Here is a 19727-nt window from a genome sequence, read left to right as displayed (position 1 = left end):
TGACTCAAGTAGCTTCTTTTTAAAGGAACTTGCATAAGCTTTGCTCCCTATTTCCTCCTCCCCTTTTTCTCCTGGGCTTTTATATTAACTTCACATCTAGCAAAACTAGTTTGGTTTCCACCTGTCATTTATTTGATTCAATTCTCTGGAACTAGCAAGTCTCACTCTCTGTTTTCCCTGCAGTTTGAGTAATATGTGAAAATCTAAATAGGAACTTTGTGAAGCAGGTGCAGGCTATTCTTCCCTTGATTGCTCCTGTTTATTTTGAATAACACATGTTGTGATACACCAAATATCAGTGTAAGAGAAGATCCACCTCAAATGTGTCTAAGACTGAGTTCCTGTAGACTGACTACATCATTCCATTCTTTAACTTAGATACTAATCATCCTACCTTTTAATCTTTTTTGTTGAAAGATGCAAAATCTTGTTTGTTTATAGTACTTGAGGCAGAGTTGAGTGAATACCTTGCAACAAACGATATAATTTATTTTTCTGCACTTGGAATATCCACAGACAGATTATTGACTTCTTCAATTACATTGTTCAAGATTATTTAACATGTTTTTGTTCAGTTTGTTTGAAAATTTATGAACTCTGATTGGACTAAGAATAGTTTCCTGTGAATATACAATAATCGCTACTCAAAATAACTTGATTAGTGGTGACTGGTCAGAAGGAAAGATAATCTTGTGCTTACAGCTTTGGACTTGGACTCCAAAGACCTTGCTCTAGTCCCTTAGGGCCAGGTTTTCAGTATCCACAATTGGAACCAGACTTTTAAAAGTACCTAGCACTCAGTAGCTCCTCCTGTGATACTTACGGCTACATTTTGAAAACTTGGTGCCGAGGTCTTTTTGAAAATCTTGATATTGCCAGCACTGTTAAAAAGTCATGAGATTAATTTAAAAAGAAACCAACATTTATTGTTTAAAATGTGCCTTCTGTTTTTAGAGCCTCTAGACTTCATGTTTTCAAGCTCCTCTCTGAAACCAGGAGGGCTAGAAATGGACTCTTTTTAAAGGAAAGGTAAGAGTCTCATGTAATTATTTGACTGCAGGAGCTGGGGCTTTAAGAAAAACAACAAATATAGTGAGAGTTGGCAACACTGACGTATTTCTCTGTCCCTTGGTTCCCAGTCTGTAAAATGGGAATGATACTAGTGCTGAAAGGATAATGAGAGGATGAATGTTTGTGGGATCTTCCAGTACTACAGAGGACTGAGGGAGGGGCATAGAAGGTTGCATGGTATTGTTTCTGTTCTCTGAAAGTCTGCACAAGCCCTTCTGGCTTGGCTATGCACAAATTAGAAATTCATTTTCTATATAATCTTGGGTATGACTTGGAAACTTGTTTTCTGTGAAGTTTTGTGCCAGTTCCATATATCTGTTAAATCTCTGCTTTATCACAATAATATAGGACCAGACATAGGGAAGTTCTGCCTGAGCACCCACAACTTCCACTGAAATCAAAGGACGTTGGGGTATTTGGTATCGTTCAGGATCAGACCCTTAAATTGCAAATTTATAACATCAGTGCTAAAGGGAAATAAATCACAGTTACTTATATTTAACCGAGACTGTTTCTTTTTATCCTCCACTCATATGATTTCTAAGCCAAACTTGTTCAGGACTGATATGAGACTGTCTAATCTCAATGGTTAACAACTGTTTCTTTTCTTGCTGGTTCAAAATTAATAATTGCATAGAAAAACAAATTACTTTGGTAGTTTTTAAATAGCTTGATGTTTGTAAAACTCCAGAAGACTGACAAATCTTAACTTTAATAGAGATCTGGTTTCTTTTTTTAAATACAGTCTGAAAACATGGATGACTGAATTTATATTTTGCCCAATTGTCCAGAATTAGTTCTGAAAATGTTCTCTGAATCCAAAAGTATCTTATGGAGCACAAAAACATATAATGATGAGGGCCTTGCTGATTTAATAGCATATCTTAATGCTACACTCTTCAGCAAAAGTTTCTGCTGAAGACTGCTGAGATATATTTAAACCAGTTTCCCCCGTCTCTGCTTTTCTAGAAACAAATGCCAGCACAGTTAAAGTCTGGAAGCATGCCAGCTGGAGCAAAGTGCTGTCCTGACCAGCATGCCAGGACTTGAAGTGGGCTGCTGAGTAGACAGTCTAACTTACTTGAGCATTGGTAACTGCAATCCTGTGATTTGAGATTATATTTCTGATATGTGAAACATATGGATTTTTCTTTTGTTCTGTCTGTGCTTTGAGACTAGGTATTTTATCTTATTCCTTTATTCAGTTCTTTATTTCTGTGTTCAAACACTCACAAATCCACCTTATTGTCTGAGAACGTACTGGCTTTCTTCAGTTAAACTGTCCCAGTGTCGGTGTAGCATGTGAACTAATTATGATGTGAATCTGTTAATGGGCAACATAATATATCTTTTCAGGCTGAACCATGTACACCTTAATACATTAGGTAACTAGGAATCCTAATGTACAGGGAACCCACTTACAGAGAATTTGTGTTCATAACAAACAATGCAAGACATGAATTATTCCAGTGCTCTGCACTGTGCGAATCATATTTCCAGCTATAGGGAATCCTCAGCTTTGAATGAAGTTGTTCTATGAAAAACTGCTGTACTTTTGTCTCAACTAGTTATTAAAGAACAAATAGAAAATATCAAAATTCTGCAGACACCATTCAGCTGTTTGGTTTTTTTAAGCGTGTTGAGTTGTGTTTAGACATATGATTTCATCTCTTCGATCAGTGAAGGAATTCTGTTACTTCCCCTTGTTTAAAGAATGTCCTTTCTATTCTGTATGAAGTTGAAGAGTGTGGGACACTTTTGAGGTGTGGTGATGAGAATAGAGGGAAACACTTCAGGAGATTTCTGTGCAATGTAAAAGTGGTAGGACTTCTGCCAACCATGACCTTCAAAAATTTTTGATTTGTGTTCTGTTGATTTGGTGCTAGGTAGGATTTGAAGATCTGTACCAATGCCAAATAAGGGCATTTGTAAAGTAATTTACATATCATAATGGGTCTAGATTCTTTTGTTATTGTTTAGAAGAAAGAAAGTTTATTCTCCTGAGCATAACGTTGTCTAACATATATACAGGAAGACTTCCAGCCTAGTTGACTTCTACTATACTTGTGTTAATCTCTGCTGAAATTTTGCCTTCTTAAGTGGGCATTGCAGTTACACTTTCAAAGGGACCAGTATCACAAAACACTATGGTGAAGATGAGTGTGTGGAAGACATGTGCAAGTGTAATGAATCATCTATGGATACATAATGCAATCATATGTGGCTACATACCCTATGTGGGTATTTACAAAGTAACAGCAGACAAAGAAAACTGATGTTCGCACATTCATCTTGTTCTCTTTGGGACATTTGTTAGAAGAATTATTTAAACGAGGAATAGCTTTTGGGACTGGGGATAGACTGTATAGATGTGATAGCACGTGTCCTCACCATCACCATGTACTATCACTCATGATGAAGATGGACCGACTCGGCCAGATTCATCCCTGGTGTAACTCAGTGAGGTCCTTGGATTTATCCCATGGGTGAATTGGGCTCACTCTTATTAACAAATATCTGGGAGCTAACTTCCAAAATCTTGCCCTATGTGTGGGGAAATACATCTAGATGTGTCCTAGGCCAAAATTGAATGTAGTCATGATCTTTGTGTCAGAGTTGGTATGTTATCCATTCAGCTTCAAAGAGTACAACTGATGAGACTGGTTTTTATTACCATCACAGCTATTTGCATGTTACAACTAAATCTTCTGATGGGCTTATTAGGTTTTCTTCTGATATTATTAAAAAAAAAAAAAAAAAAACTGGGAAGCTTTTTTTTTTTTTTTTTTTAAGGGGTGGCTGGTTCCTTTGAAAGGAATGTGTTTATTTTAGTATCTTTTGAAAATGGCTTATTATGCTGAAATGGGCTTTTTAGAGGAGATGATCCTATATTAGTGAATTTAGGCTGGAGCAACTGCACACCTCTTAGCCACTCACCTGTATCCAGAATGGCTAGTAAATATAGACCCTTGAACCCTAAAGTGAGGTTTCGTTACAGGAAAAGACATGGGCAGGATGCAATATTGACCTTACGAAATTTTAAGTCTGCTTACTGGAAACAACCTTCAGTGTAGTAAAACATGTATATACCTACTGAATATATATGAATACGCTCTCTGTTGCTTCTGCCTTCATGGAAATGTTAATTTTCATTGTCTGATTCTTTGTCTGTATTTGTGTCATTTATTTTGATACCCATTTAGTGTGAATCATGTAGCTTTGGCTGCATCTGGCTCTAAACACAGATGGCTTCCCATTCCAGGACTAGATTTTAAAGTGTGCCCAGCTTGTATGTAAGTCGCAGGATGGAATTAAGATGGGTCCAGCATTAATGTACAAATTGCTGATGGAACTTTATTTCTGCAGAGGTACTAGAGTTGCTAAAAGAAAGTGTCCTGGGTGACTTCATTATCTGTGTGTCTGACAATTCTTAATTATTTGGATTATGGTAATGCCTACAGGCCTCAATAAAGGATCAGGTGCCCCATTGTGCATGGCACTGGTACAGAGACCTAACTAAGGCCATGTCTTCTACGCTATGGGCACTATGGGGCTGTAGCTATGCTGTTGTAACCCTGTAGCGTAGACACAGACTACAGCAATGGAAGGAGTTTTTCCATCAGTGTAGGAACGCCACCTCCCTGAGCAATGGTAGCTAGGTTTACAGAAGCATTCTTCCATCAACGTAGCTGCGTTTACAGCAGGGGTTAAGTCTGCAATTTTTACACCACTGAGCACTGTACCTATGTTGACCTAAGTTTTAAGAGTAGACCAGGCTTAAGAAAGTTCCTGCCTCAGAGACCTGACAGTCTAGGAGTGTGACAAGATACAGCAGATAGAAAAGGATAGGGGACAAGGTGAGGTAATGGTAAAATGAACATGGTAAGGATACTAAGTAGTAGCCGCAGCTCACCACCTGCCTAGGCATTGTCAGACAGCTCTTCAGAGTTAGCTTAAGATCCTATGGCCACCATGACAACCATGGGACTGTCCCAGATAGTTTCTGGCTCAACATTCAGCTGGCCAAACACTGGAATTTGGGTTTTGGGATGGAATTAGAGGTAACAGCGTAACTAATCTGTGGAATTTGCTGCTGGATGATATTGTTGAGGTCAAGACTTTTAGTAGGATTCAAAAAAGGATTGGCCATTGATGTGGTTAAGAAGATCCACATTTATGTTAGATGGGGTGCAAAAAGGGATATATATACCTTCCTGCTTCAGGGCATAAGCCAATTGTTGACTGATGGGGGTTGGGAAAACAAGGATTCCCCTACGGCAAATTATTCCATAGTGTTGAACTTTGGGTGGGGAGGAGGTGGTTGTCTGGTACTCTTCTCTGGAGCACTTTGTACTCACCAGTGTCAGAGGCAGCTACCAAATTAGATGGGTAACTGGTCTGACCCAGTATAGCAATTCTGAGAGGTCATAGGCTGACCACCATCTCTTCAGTTCTGGGACAAGTGTAAAGGTCTTCTTTTGATAGCCCATCCTCCGTGACTAATGGGATTGTGCTAGGTTTCAGAAGTCTCTGAAGGAGAGAATTACCTTATCCACAGGCCACTCAGCCAGTGGATGGTGAGGCATTTTATAATGAACTGTTATCCTAAACTATTGATGGAGCGGCTGTTGAAGTCAGGGAAGTAGTCATTTGAATTTGCTGGTCACAGTGGTATTTTGATTGTCTCCCGCTGATGAAACAGGAGGAGACAATGATATGGCATTGGTGGCAGAAGTCTTCTAACTGTGACCAATGGTATCCAAAAAGGTTTTGAAAAGATTATTCCCTGGCTTTGAAGAAGAGTAACTTCACCTTCACCATAGCAGAGCATTTGTTGGGCAGAACTGTACAGGGTGGTTAATCTAGCTAATTTGCGTCTGGTGATGGAGTATCTCTCACTGAGGAATTTTCATGTTATTTTGCAGGTAAGGTTTCACAGAGTCTGCTTGAGCTATCTACCACTAACTTAGTAGAGCCCTGGGTGGCTGGCATAAAAGCTTTCTGCTTGGGTTTCAGCAGTGCCTCTCACTGAGGTTCTGGAGATGATGGAGGATGTGTGGGCTGAGAGTTGAGAGGGACAGGGATTTGGCTGGGGTAAGCCAACGTGGAGGTCCCAGGGCTTTACTGGAGTTGATTTTCAATTATTCCTCAAGGTGGGGAAAGATGTATCATCTGGTAATGGAACAATTTTAGATCTTTGTTCAGTTAATTGCTTGAGGTCAGCAACCTCTCCAGTTATCATCTTGTCTCAAATATACCTTATCAGGTTGAAAAGGTGAGTGTGAAGAAAGTCTAGAGTCCTTGGATTTCCTTGGCCCTATTTAATGTGACCTTCATCCTGAGTATGGTACAGAGACAAAGCCTGTTTTCATTATTATTATTATTATTAATTTGTATACCAGGGGTAGGCAACCTATGGCACACGTGCCGAAGGTGGCACGCAAGCTGATTTTCAGTGGCACTCACACTGCCCGGGTCCTGGCCACCGGTCCGGGGGGCTCTGCATTTTAATTTAATTTTAAATGAAGCTTCTTAAACATTTGAAAAACCTTATTTACTTTACATACAACAATAGTTTAGTTATATATTATAGACTTACAGAAAGAGACCTTCTAAAAACGTTAAAATGTATTACTGGCACGCAAAACCTTAAATTAGAGTGAATAAATGAAGACTTGGCACACCACTTCTGAAAGGTTGCCGACCCCTGTTGTATACTTTAGCACCTAACAACACTAGTCATGGACCAGGACCCCATTGTGCTTGGCTCTGTACATACACAGAATCTTTTCCTGGTGATAAATAAAGATCAGATATTTGTGCTGATTCTTTTAGGTCTGTCAGATGCCTCTAATACCATTAAAAAGAACAGGAGTACTTGTGGCATCTTAGAGACTAACAAATGTATTTGAGCATAAACTTTCGTGGGCTGCAGCCCACTTCATCAGATGCATAGAATGGAACATATCTCTAAGGTGCCATAAGTTCTGTTCTTTTTGCGGATACAGACTAACACGGCTGCTACTCTGAAAACCTGTCATCTAATACCATTGACCATGAAGTCTGGACGATGAGTTTGTAGAACCAGCAAGAGAAAATGGAATTGCTTGAGTGCTTTCTCTTCTTTGTGGGAGATCTGAGTAGTATTGGGCAACTTTTCTGCCTCTTCTTCTGAGTGTGTATGGGATTTAAGAAGGTTAGCAAGAAAGTGTGGGCTGCAGTATTTTCAATAAGCAGATGACACTCAACTCCATATTCTCCGATCTGTCATTTGGGGTAGAGAGACGTACCTGATATCTATTAGAGATTAAAAGCTAGCTGACTGAGGCTCAACCTAGATAATGCTGGATGATGCTGATAAGGTGAAGAAAGCACCAGAAGGAATGGGAGAGATTATATCAGTCCCTCTGACTGCAGGAATTTGTCTTTTGTTATTCTCCAGAGGGTCTTAGTTATGGACAGTCTGGGCCACAACTCATTGAGGGAAGCTGAAAGAAAGATTTAGCAAAATGTGGCAGGTGGGTAAATCATCCTCCCCCCCCCCCCCCCCCCCACTCTACAGTGGCATTCACAAGGAAACTAAGGCAGGCAGCCAGATTTAATTTTTCTCTTAGGCCAGATGTAACGGTCAATGAATCTATCCAGATTCAGGAGTCTTTCAGACAGGCAATAAATTAATAAATTTAATTTATCAAGATTATGTTTTTGCTTGGCTAGAAAATAGAATTCTACACTAGCCTCTGATAAGGTGAAGATCACGAAAAACGCAAAGCAAGGAAATTCTGAGATAAGACAGCACTCCTTATCTCAGCTACTTTGCGCTTGGGCATTGCCGTTCTGAAGGTTCTGTGTGAGAATGCCCTTCTTTTTTCAACTCCTTCCTCCTGAGTTGTTTTGGGATGTGCTGACAATAAATTAACAGAACTTGAAATCCTCTCTGTGGCCTAAAGACTGTGTGTGTGTGTGTGTGTGTGTACGTAGTACACACACACACACTCTACTCATCTCTTCTTCAATCTCTGAATTTAAACATATTTCCTATTTTGTTTCAAATCAAAATCCACCCAGCACACGAAATGTGGATCTTCTCAAATATGCATGACATCAGGGCTGCCCAGCGGGGGGCAAGTGGGGCAATTTGCCCTGGGCCCCACAGGGCCCCCCCAAGAATATAGTATTCTATAGTATTGCAACTTTTTTTTTATGGAAGGGGCCCCCGAAATTGCTTTGCCCCAGGCCCCCTGAATCCTCTGGGCTGCCCTTCATGACATTCAGGATGAACAACCATGGGGGGAGGTATTTCTTTAACAAGTGCAGATAATAAGAGGCAATAATGGCTTTTGGTCACCAAAGTTAATTCTACAGAGTTGCCTTCTGCCTGACAAATATTTATTCTTTTTAATATGATAGACACATTGCATTGTTCTCAAGGTTTGCACCAATGAGGAAAATGAAACTTCCTTGCTTTCACCCAGGTCTTGAAACCTTTACAGAAGTAGCAGCCTGCCTGCTGACTACATAGTTTCCACAAAGGATAGGAATAAATGGTCAGATTTCACAATGGAGAGAGATGAACAGCGGGATCAGCCAAGGATCTGTACCGGGACCTGTGCTGTTCAACATATTCATTAATGATCTGGAAAAGGGGATGAAGAGTGAGGTGACAAAGTTTGCCGATGACGTGAAATTATTCAAAACAGTTAAGTCAAAAGCTGACTGCGAGGAGTTACAGAGGGCTCCCACAAAACTGGGTGACTGGACAACAAAATGGCAGATGAAATTCAATATTGATAAGTGCAAAGTAATGCATATTGGAAATAATAATCCCAACTATATATATACAATGATAGGTTCTAAAATAGCTGTTAGCACCCAAGAAAGAGATCTTGGAGTCACCATGGATAGTTCACTGAAAACTTCTGCTCAATGCGCAGCAACGGTCAAAAAAGGCTAACAGTATGTTAGGAACTGTTAGGAAAGGAATAGAAAATAAGACAGAAAATATCATAATGCCATTATATAAGTCCAGGATGCATCCACACTTTGAATACTGTGTCCAGTTCTGGTTGCCCCATTTCAAAAAGGACCTAGTGGAAATGGAAAAGGTGCAGAGAAGGCTACCAAAGATGATCAGGGGTATGGAATGGCTTCCATATGAAGAAAGACTAAAAAGATTAGGGCTATTCAGCTTAGAAAAGACATGACTAAGTGGGGGTATGATAGAGGTCTATAAAATCAGGAATGGTGGGGGGAAAATATGAATAGAGAGGGGTCACCCAGTGAAATTAATAGGCAGCATGTTTAATACAAACAAGAGGAAGTACTTTTTCATATAACGCACATCTAGCCTGTGGAACTCATTGCCACGGGATGTTGTGATGGCCAAAAGTATAACTGGGTTCAGAAAATACCTGGTTATGTTCATGGAGGTTATGTCCATCAATGTGTAACCAAGATGATCAGGGTTGCAACCCCATGCTCGGGCAACTTTAAGCCTCTGACTCAGGGTATGTCTACACTACAGGATTAATCCGAATTTAGATAATTCGAATTTGGGAAACAGGTTGTATAAATTCGATTGTGCGCGGCCACACTAAGCACCTTAATTCGGTTTTTAACCACATTAATTCGGTGGTGTGTGGCCACACTACCCCATTAACTTAAACACAGTAATTCGGTGGTGTGCGGCCACACTAACCCTAATTCGAATTAACAAAATCGATTTAGGCTCTACTCCGTTCGTCGAGGTGGAGTACAGAAATCGATTTAAAGGGCCCTTTAATTCGAATTAACTGGCTCTGTAGTGTGGACGGGTGAAGGGTTAATTCGGATTAACGCTGCTAAATCCGAATTAATCCCGTAGTGTAGACCAAGCCTCAGAAGTCGTGACTGGACAACAGGGATGGATCACTCCATAATTGCCCTGTTCTGTACACTGACCCTGAAGCTCTGGTATGGCCACTGCCAGAGACAGGATAAAGGGCAAGATGGAGCATGGTCTGACCAACTGTGGCAGCTCTTGTGTTCTTATGTATTTAAAGTGGAGGTTTTCCTAGGTTTACTTCCTTTCCCAAACAACTACAAGTAAAGTTAATCCCTCTTCATGGTCCAGGCACCAGCTGTGCCATTTGTTGCCTCCTGAAATTGATGATGCACAATCATTATTTATTAAGCACGGAGAATATGCTGGGCACTGTAAAAGTAAAGACAGCCCTGGCTTTGCAGAACTTACAGCCCAGGGTATTCAAACATTTGCTACCAGGCATAGAGTTTACTGTTGCAATTTTATTGTCTTTTATAAGATTCCTTCCAACAATAGACTCAGCAGTGTTTACGGATAGGGCCCTAAAAGACAGAACACTCTGGGAGATCCAGAGCAGGGAGATAACTTGATTTTTTTGTCGATTATTATAACAAACTCACTTTTTGCTTGAATCACAGAATTATTTGCTCGTACACTACAGCTATTAGATGTTTATATAAGTTACTGGGCTTTAGGAGAATTTTTATATAAGTTACTGGTCTTTTAGGTGTGTTAAAAGTTCATTATTACAATAGAATTGTTATAGCTTTAAAAAAAACTTCAGATATTTGCATTTCCATTCTTTTTAGTCTCTTCTAGATGCTGTTCATATTTGTATGATGCCTGTAACTTTAAGAGAAACCATTTCTACTGGACAAACAAGTAGTCTTCAAAATTCCTATGGAATCTCTTTTACTTTTTAAATTTATGGTTTTTTTTTTTTTTTTTTTTGGTTCAGTATTGACTTGGTTTACTTATTCATAGTACAATTTTAATAAAGTGAGTAAGTTGTTAAACAATTAAACAACTGTCCTTGGTATACATTCCTTAAAATTATGAAAGACAAGTTGTCCATTAACACCTTCTCTAGTGAAGGGGGTGAGATTTCAGTGCAGTCAGTGCTGGATATTATTATTAGTTATTTAACAATTGTATATAGATAGTGCATTAGGTTTGCCTGGATTCTGGAATTTTGAAAGCAAGTCCAATGCCTAAGCATCATATATTAGAGGGATGTAACAAGCAGGAATAACTTTCTACAGATTCATTCTTTAGTGCTAATTATTAACTCAAATAAATAGTATTATCATTTTGTTATCATAGTGCTGAGAGGCTCCAATGGGGGATTGAGGCCATGTTCTACTAAGCGCTGTACAGAAATATAATGAGACATCGTCCCTGCTTCAAAGAGCTTGCTATTTAAATGGACAAGATAGAGAAAATAAATTCTTTGTCAGAGATGCTGGTTAATTCCCTTGTTCTAGCAGTAGTGTTTTGTTGGTCAGAGAAGCAACCTTATGGGATTGCAAGTCTCCATCCAGTGTTCTGCCTCTTCAACTGCCTGTGCTTAATCTTCCCTATTGATGGGGGTAACAGCTATAGACACAGACTTTTAGTTATAAGGAAATCAATGCTCCTCTACCTCCTGGGAGTGGGAGGTGGAAAGAGGAGATGGGTTGGTTTGTGAAGGATTAATTAAAGTTTCTAAAATACTTTTGAGATCCTTGGGTGACCGATGCTTTATACATGCAAAGTGCCTTGTAGCACCTAATGACAAAGCCCCAAACCATTTGAATGACCAATCCCTCTCTTCACACATTTGTAGATTTCTGAAATATTTACATTTTGGACTGAAACTTTCCAGCTATATAATAGAAGAGTGTGTGTGTGTGTGTGTGTGTAAATATTATAAATGTTGAGAAAAGTTTATAGCAAAGTTTACAGAACATAATATTGTATGGACAAGCTTTTTCAAAAGATGAAAACAAAACACTGGTACATGAAACCATTCCAAAAGCAATCTAAATAGAGATAATTATTTCCAATCTAGAATTATTTTAGATTCCTGCCCTAAAACAGCAGTATTTCTTTTTCTAAATGCCATCAAATAACTGTATTCAGATATCCTTCATACTGTAATCATTATTCATATTCCCTGAAGACTTATCTAATGCTTTGACTTGTGATAAATCTCCTATTAGTCTATTGTTATGGAATTTGTTATCATAGCTTTCATTTTGGCAGCTGTTTAGTTGAACTTATGTTCTGATCTCAGACATGCAGAACATTGTTCATGTTATACATTCTGTGAATCCCTCTTAAAATTCTCCTCCACCATTATATAAGACTACAGAATGTCATATGTAGTCAATTTCATTCTAAAATTTAGTTTATAGCGCCTTTGATTTTTATATCTCAGCTGTTATGGAATATAGACCCATTTTCCACTAAGTCTCTGGTTCAAATCAGTCCTACACGGGCAGTGACTGAAAGTCATTATTACTGACTAATAACTGGTCTGTGTGAAATGAGTTGATGATTTTCTACCAGGTTCCTAAGTGCCACTTATTCACATCACAAAACCATGTTTATAGCACCATTGTTAGTACCCTCAGCAAAGCATGAATGGGTACGGAGCTTGAGCAACCCTCTTGCCTTTGGAGATGGTGCTTCCAGGTCAGCACTGAGACATGCTAATGGGTTACAAAGCCCATGACTCACTAAGAGAGGTATGTAAGAACTAATAGGATCAACTAATGTAATAAATATTGTATGTACATTAGAAGTTCTTTTTCCAGAAACCTTAGTCTAGTAGAGTACAATGGGTTTAGTGTATTTAAAGCCAACAGTGAGTTGAAAACAAGTTTTGGAAGGTAAAGAATTCTCTGTATTAATCCTGTTTTATGAGTTTATAAGAATACTTTTATTTTTCTCCTGTAGAAACACAGTGTACACACACAAAGAGGGATTTACAGAACAGGAGATCAAGGCTGTGGGCCAGACTTTTCTGTTCTTCACAAACTGCTTCAAGTATCATTGCTATAATTTTCTTTAAGGAAGAGAGCCAACAAAGACTCTGATAATAAATCACTTAAAATGTTTCCATGCATCTCTTTCTTGAGTAGCACCTTTGAGAAATCTCTCCATAGCTTTCTGAAAACATGTCAGAGGTTGAGACTAGCTGGCTTTGTGGCACATAATGTACATGAAAAATACATCTTATATTAATACTTTCCCCCAACAATGTGTCTATTCCCACTGGAGTATCTGTCGTATGAGCAATTTAACTGAGAGTACAAGCTAAAGAAGACTGGTGGTTTTGTCTCTATTTCTGGTTGAATATATATAGGTGCTTCTAAAGTTCACATCAACACTATATGTGTGATGAATGATTGACATTCCCTAACCCCCATTTCTGTTACCGTGCTGCAGTTTATATTTAGCTGTGTGGATCTGTGTCTTGGGTGATTTGGGATGTGAGAAATGGTCTGAAGAAAAGAATTCTGGTGACTAAATCCATCCTTGAAATATACTTATGTCCTTTCGATCTTCAGCATCCTAGATTAGAATGACTAATTTCTATGCTTCTGTGCTGAGGTCATGATGTCTTTAATTACAGATCAGATCTTTGAGTTCACATGGTTTTATTTTGTCTTCTGCTAGCTAGCAGCTTACACCAAATGTACATGCAGTCTAAAGTCATATTAACATATTACATATTACCTGAGTTATGATTTTAAAAAAACCCCTCTCCTCATTAATAATAAACGAATAACATAATTTGACAGTGAACCTTTAGTCTGATTTAATGATCTTGTCAATTTAAAATATACACTTGTTGAAAACTGTCACAGAAGTAAAGAAAGACATAGTTTCCCACAGGCATGTATAGAGCAGTTTGTCACATTATTTGATAATAACTTTACCTTTTCTTTAAGGTACTAGCTTGGGACTACTTCACAAGCCATATAAACTTTAAGGTTTGACTACTATGCATGTATGTAGGTAGGCAGGCAGTGTGTGTGCCTAAACTGTACCAGCTTTCATTATTTTATTGTGAAACTCATTATATTTGTTGATTTTCATAATTCGTTAGCTTCTCATACCATGTGATTATATAAAAATGCAGGATTCTAACTCCTGTGGTTGTAGAGAAAAGCTTGACAACATGTCCTGAGTATCCTAAAGCGCTCATAAGCCGGAAGGCAAATTTAAAAGAACCCAAAATGTTATAACTTTTTTAATCATGATTTTTTTTTTTGGATTCTGATTCATGATTTTTGAATGCTTTAGGTTTGGCAATAGTAGGTTCTGTTCCTGACTGTGACTCTGACTTGCTATTTGAATTTTAGGCTATTATGTATTGTGTCTGCGTTTAGCTTCCCCTAATAATGGGGATATCTACCTCATAGGATATTGTGAGGTTGAATTAATGTTTGTAGATTGTTCCTCACATGAAAAGTGCTAGACTTATTCTTAGACAAATTAGCTTTATGACATTATTGGTGAATCTGTCTAAAATCTCATACTAAGACATTCATATAATGCTACTTCTCATACCACAGCACTCTATATGTGACCTTGTAAATTACTTCTGTATATTGTGCACTTCAGCCTAACACAAAAGATACTCTGGCCTTTGATCCTGCCCAGTGCAGGTGCAAGGTGCTGCACATATAAGTGTAACGTAAAAATGCTAAGCAAGACATGGAACACAGGGGGCTCCAGTCCTGCATGAATAGATTGAGAGCAAATGTGTGATGATTGAGAAGTTACTTCTGCTTAGTAGCAGGTAGTGTGACCAGATAGCAAGTGTGAAAAATCGGGACGGGGGTGGGGAGTAATAGGAGCTCATATTTAAAAAAAAAAAAAAAAAAAAAGAAGCTCCAAATATCGGGACTGTCCCTATAAAATCGGGACATCTGGTCACCCTAGTAGCAGGACAGAAGTCCAACAGGAGTTAGGTCTCCCCACCCCCCATGGCTCCATCATGTAGACGCACAAGAGTCCAGGATGGGCTTGTGTGATCTACTCTCCTTTGTGGTGGTGCTGTTTTAAACGCAGGATAATCGAGAACAATTAACAATTAGATGGGTGCCACCATTCTGATAGGTTGCAGAAGAAGGTTGAAAGATTTGACTTCTCCTTTCATGAGCACTGGAAATCAAAACTGTCATGGGTGTTATATGGTAAGTACTGTCATTTGGCGTTGGGGAGTTAGTTTAACAGTATTTTCTTTATTTAAAAAAAAAGACAACCTACCTTACAGGCCATGTGTCCTAGTGGATAGACCACTAGATTGGGAATCAGGAGACCTCGGATTTATTCTAATCTCTGCCACTGGTTTGCTGGGTGACCTTGGGCAAGTCACTTCCCCATCCCATGCCTGAGTTTCCCCATTAAACCCATCTCTAAAATAGGGGTAATCCCAATAGGGAGCATTTTACAAATCCTTTACAAAGCATTTTAAAATATATTGACGAAAAGTACTACATGAGAGCTAGGTAATATTATTATTTATTATTACAATGGTGAAAGATTTTAATTTTCAGTGCCTTTAAATGGTAAAGCCAGTTCTTTGTGTTCCACTTGTATTCTTATTTTAATTACAATGGAGTAAATAACTTGACTTCAATGAATTTACACTTGATTTTACATCATGTTAAAAAGATCAGACTCTGGCTCTTCTGTTTTGGAAAATTGAGCTGGAAAAGGATTAGAAAAATCTACCCATTTGCCTACCAGAAATGGGAAAGGCAGATGGCGTCATCTGATATATCTCTTACGAAAGTTTATTTTGACTGAAGTCTGATATCAAGTAGCATTCCAAACAAATATTTAAAGAAGAAATTACCATATTGTTGATTTATAACTCTGTTGCGATACTTAGCTTGAATGAACAATGGTTATAAACTTGTTCTTGTTAACAGCAATTATTTGTGTGTAGTATTTTAAGCCAGTTGTTTCCTGCTATCACATTAATGTGACGCATGTTTTCACTTTTCCTCCAGCTCAATGACTAACTCATCTCCGATTTGGAATTGTTTGTAAGTGGCTGCAGTGCAGTAAATATCTTTCTTTCCTTCTCCCCCCGACTGTTTTTCAATGTGGAATGCCTTGAATCTTTATCTCATAATGGCAGCGGGGATTAACATATAAAAGCAAACTAATAATTTTATTTTAAAACTGATAATGAAGTTGACGTAGCCTGCTACTTGCAAAGACAGACAACTGGGCTGATGGTCTCCAGAGAGATGTGATACTCTTAACATAGTTTAAATATCCTACAATTCTTGAAGCACACTTAGTACTCAAATTCACTTGTATTAGATCAGAGTTTCTCAGCCTGTGGGTTGCGACCCAAAACTAAGTCACTAGAATATGTCAAAGGATTGCAGGGCTGGCTAGGCTCAGTTCCCTTCTGTAGGTGTTGCGACCTGGTGCACAGGATCACAGCACTTCTTAGATTTGGCCCAGCCGTCCCTCTGTCATGACAGGGGGGCCAGCTGGGCCAAATGTGAGTGAGTGCTGCAATCACATGTGCCAGCTCATGACTCTACTCTCACAAATTTGGCCCAATCGGCACTCCATCAAGGGGACTGGACCAAACCTGAGCAGCGCTTCAATCCCAGATGTTACAATGCCTGGAGTGTGGAGTTGAGCCCAGCCAGCCCCATGGGATAGGGGCCAGGAGAGAGCAGTTTGTGTTGCATTCTCTAGTAAGTACCAGCCCCTCGATGTACCTCCCACCCTGCAGCTGTGTGACACCCCCTGTCCTGTCCCCCCAACCACAGCCCCCCAGTGTGCCTCTTCCCCATAGGTAGGCAACTTCCCCTCTGTCATCCCATGCATCCTAGCTCCCAGCCCCCCAGATTTTCCCCCACTGCACCTCCAGCCCCTTCTATTCTCCAACTCCTTCCCCCAGCACACCACCTTTACCCCTAGGACCCAAATTCTCCCCACCTCTTTACCCTCTGTCCCCCATGGACCATGTACGGGAGCAGTGTGTTTTTTTGAGGGTGTTCTAGCTTGCTACCCTTCCCCCTCAGTTGCCAGTTGGGGGATTCTCCAGCTATTCACATCTGGCTGGAGCATCTGGAATCCTAGCTCTGAGCCCCTTTCCCTGCCGAAGGATCCTGCAGGAGAGGGATCCAGGTCTGGGACCATCTCAGGGGGTCGTGACAGGCCATCAAGATTTACAAATGGGTCCTGAGCCCAAAATGATTGAAAAACCACTGTATTAGAATACAGCCCATTAGTGATCTGTGCGTCAATGACAATAGAAAAGGGACAAATATGAAGTTGATAGGAACTGAAGTCTAATATTTTCATAAATTGATTGAATTAATGTTTCCTTTGACTGTCCCAAAGAAGATACTCTTAATTCAACACTCCTTTTCTTCCCCTCCTCTTCCTTTCATCTTCTTTGCCTTTCTGGTGCAGAACACAAAGGTCCATGGTTTGACTCCCACTGATCACCTATGTTGATTGGGGGGGAATTAATGCTTTCATGTCATAGAATTCCTCTTCCCATTTTCTTTTAAAAAATGGTTGGTTTCAGAGTAGCAGCCGTGTTAGTCTGTATTCGCAAAAAGAATAGGAGTACTTGTGGCACCTTAGAGACTAACAAATTTATTTGAGCATAAGCTTTCATGGGCTACAGCCCACTTTATTTTATTTATTTTTATGGAGATATCCTATCTCCTAGAACTGGAAGGGACCTTGAAAGGTCATCAAGTCCAGCCCCCTGCCTTCACTAACAGGACCAAGTACTGATTTTGCCCCGGATCTCTAAGTGGCCCCCTCAAGGATTGAACTCACAACCCTGGGTTTAGCAGGCCAATGCTCAAACCACTGAGCTATCCCTCCCCCCATCCTTCTTTGGATGCATCTTTTTTAAAAAATGGTTTCTTTAATGCACCCAATGAGAAAACATCCTTAAAATGAAATTTTGAATGTAGAGAGTATAATAAAAGCTTTCCTCCTAAGGTCTTGTACCAACTGCACAGCACAGAGGGAGCAGAGGAACAACAGCTAGTTCATGCGGGGTGGAAAGGGGAATTAGGTGACCGGGGTAAACTCTTTTGTAGCAAAAAATGCATTGACCGTTTTAAGGTCCACACCAAAAGAGACAGAGCCTTGGTTTTACAATTCTCCTCTGAAAGGACCTTCCTTCTCACACAACCACCAAACTTCATGGTACTCAGTTTATCAATAGCAGAAGAATGGTTGTTCAAGGGAGTCTAGGTATTTCTAGCCCAATGCTTGCACAACAGAAGGAACTGCATCGGGTGGTGCTGAATACAGTTGTGGAAGATGCCTTCAGATCCTGCTTCTGATGCTACCAGTCTCCAGTTGCCACAGCTCAGATGAACATCCTCCTACCTCGTTTCTTCTTCCCAGAATGAATGTACCACTCACAGATTCATCCAGCTTTGATACAAAATTGATGTAGATTTTGTGACTCGCTTTTAAGCCAATAACACTGAACTTCCTTCTGCAGGGAATACAACAATAATCAGTTTGACTGACCTCTGAACTGTGGAATATGTTTCTGTTGTAAACTTGCAATCCCTTGGCCGGACTTTCAGGAGAGTTCCCCTTCCCTTCCAGCACCTAATTTGTGGTTGCTCCATTTAGCTGCCCAAAAGGGGAGCTGAGCTCTTGAAAGAGCTGGATCCTTGTTCCTGTTCACGACATGTATGCAGATGTCACAGTTACACAAAGAAGGCTACCATGTAAAGTTGAGTCTCTTGACTACTGGAGTGATCTGAATTTGCCAAGCTGTTATGTTTAAGTAGGTGAGATGGGTTCTAGCATAGCATGGGAATGCCAGCCCAGCCCATGGTGTTCAAAATGTAGGAGACAGTGCCAGAAACTAACAGCTATTGTGACAGGCTGTTGCTGTCTGAAATATGTATTAAAAAAAGAAACAAGACACTGTCCCAACAGTCATGTTTTGAATTATTCAGTGCAATTTTCTTTAGACATGTTAATTTACTGTGATCACCAGGTAGACATACGCTGCTTAGAACTCGCTTCTTACTGAGCCTTCTTCTCCTTCTGTTTCACTGATTTAAAATGCACTATCAGTGTTTTTGTTGTGAGTCTCCGTCACTGAAGGAGTCTTTTTTGCGAATGTTGTTGTGCTCATCCATTGTTATCAGCTCTGCTGATTAGTTGTTGCTGCAAGTACAGTAACTTTGCCTTCAGCAGTGTAAGGCTATTCTTGCTGGGGAAGATTAGTTTGCTTTTTCTCCCTTGCAAAATTTAGTTACTGTACTGCTTATAGTCTTCAAAAATGTATTCTGCAAGGTAACTATAAGTACTTATGACAGGCTGCACATGAATATCTTCTTCCAATGCCATCTCCACATGCAGTTCCACAGAAGTAATTTACTAATTACCTAGTATAGAATTATATATTAGATTTTAGTTAACACTGAGACCATTCATTTTATGAGTGGGGGCTAATACTTAAATCTAGAGGTTTGTCGACAGCGCCATTTCATAAATAAACAAACAAATAAAAATGATAGACTGTTCTGGTTCCAAATGTGTCACTATGGCGTGTTTTATTAATGATTGCCTCTCTTTTCCTATCTATAAAATGGGCGTAGCACCACCTACTGCCCATCACTTGTCATGAAGCTTGTTTAATTGGTACTTTGTGATCTTCTGCTGCAAATTGCTATACAGGTGCAAGATACTGTAATTGCTTATTAATTCAGACACATAATCCAGGAAATGTCTCTTTTACAAATAAAAAGAGACATTTTTTGGTTTGCCTTTTGAAGGAGTAGTATAGACTGCAAACTTGCATTAAGATTGTGATACCAATAGAACCTAGGAT

The sequence above is a fragment of the Terrapene carolina genome, unplaced genomic scaffold (assembly GCF_002925995.2).
Source record: "Terrapene carolina triunguis isolate 2854851 unplaced genomic scaffold, T_m_triunguis-2.0 Scaffold194, whole genome shotgun sequence".
Classification (NCBI taxonomy): domain Eukaryota; kingdom Metazoa; phylum Chordata; order Testudines; family Emydidae; genus Terrapene; species Terrapene triunguis.
Note: the sequence above shows the minus strand (reverse complement) of the source record.